Raw genomic sequence first — 1,608 nt, forward strand, 5'->3', positions numbered from 1 at the left:
TTATATAGTGTATAAAATGATCCCCCTAATTACTCTCCCTCTCCTCTGGCTCTCCACCTAGCCATTACATCAGAGCTAACTGCATCCCCTATGCCATGCTCCCCATCCCTGTGACCATCTATCAACGACTAATTTGTACTTTTTAACCCTTCACCCCATTCTTCAAGCCTCCTAGTCCCCCTCCCCCCTGGCCGTCACTAGATTGTCCTCTGTGTTTGTGAGTCTGTTTTTGATTAGTTTATTATTTTTGTTCCTTAGATTCCACATGTAAGTGAGATCATATGGCATCTATCTTTCTCTGACTGACTTCTTTTACTCATAATAACTTAGGTCCATCCATGTTGTTGCGAATGGTATGATTTCATTTTTTTAATGGCTGAGTGATATTCCGTATTGTATATATGAACCATAACTTCTTTATCCAATAGTCTGTTGATGGGCATTTAGGTTGCTTCCACGTCTTGGCTATTGTAAATTATGCTGCCATGAACATAGGGGTGCAAAGATCTTTATGAATTATTGTTTTGGTTTTCTTTGGATAAATACCCAGAAGTACAATTGCTGGGTCAAAAGGTAGATCCATTTTTAATTATTTGAGGCGCCTCCAGGCTGTTTTCCATAGTTGCTGTACCGATTTGCAATCCCACCGACAATGTATGAGGGTTCCCTTTTCTCCACATCCACACCAACATTTGTTGTTCTTTTTTATCGATGACAGCCATTCTGACAGGTGTGAGGTGATATCTCATTGTGGTTTTAATTTGCATTTCTCTGATGATTAGTGACTTTGAGCATCTTTTCATATGCCTTTCGGCCATCTGTATTTCCTCTTTGGAGAAATATCTGTTCAGATCTTCTGCCCATTTTTTAATTAGATTGTTTTTTTTCCTTGTTGAATTGTATGAGTTCTTTATATATTTTGGATATTAACTTCTGTATCATAAGCAAATATCTTCTCCCTTTCAGTCGGCTGTCTTTTTGTTTTGTTGATGGTTTCCTTTGCTGTTTATGGAGTTTTATAATTTTATTCATGTGCACTCTTCACTAACTTTATTCTTAGGTGTGTTATATTTTTGGTACTATTGTGAATTTTCCATTATATTTCCTTAAATCACATTTTGAAACTGGTTATTGATTATATATTAAAAGCTATCTGTATATTAATTTTAATTGGTAACCTACATGGTAATATAAAAACATAGTATTATGAAAAATAACTATTTTCTAAAAATTTGATAGTGAATAGAATGGCATAGCGTTACACTGTTGCAAATCTCTTTCCTGTTTGGGATAATGTAAGAAAGCTCGATTCTTTTATCTGCTTCCACATTCGATCAATTGTATCATCACATATCATGCAGCCTCTGGAAAACTATACTATATGTTAGTAAAAAAAAATGCCAATGAAAAAAATCAAATGACCTCTTTATGGAAGAATATGCTCAGGGACCTCCAGGAGTTCCCCAAACACACTTTGAGAGCCACTATTATTAACATTATTTATATAAGCTATATAATGTAATTTAAAAAAGAATTCTGCTGTTTACTGAATGCCTACTTTGTGCTGGAGCCTCTGTTCAAGGCTTCAGAACAACCGTGCAGGGTAGG

The sequence above is a fragment of the Pteropus vampyrus genome, unplaced genomic scaffold (assembly GCF_000151845.1).
Source record: "Pteropus vampyrus isolate Shadow unplaced genomic scaffold, Pvam_2.0 Scaffold111, whole genome shotgun sequence".
Classification (NCBI taxonomy): Eukaryota; Metazoa; Chordata; class Mammalia; order Chiroptera; family Pteropodidae; genus Pteropus; species Pteropus vampyrus.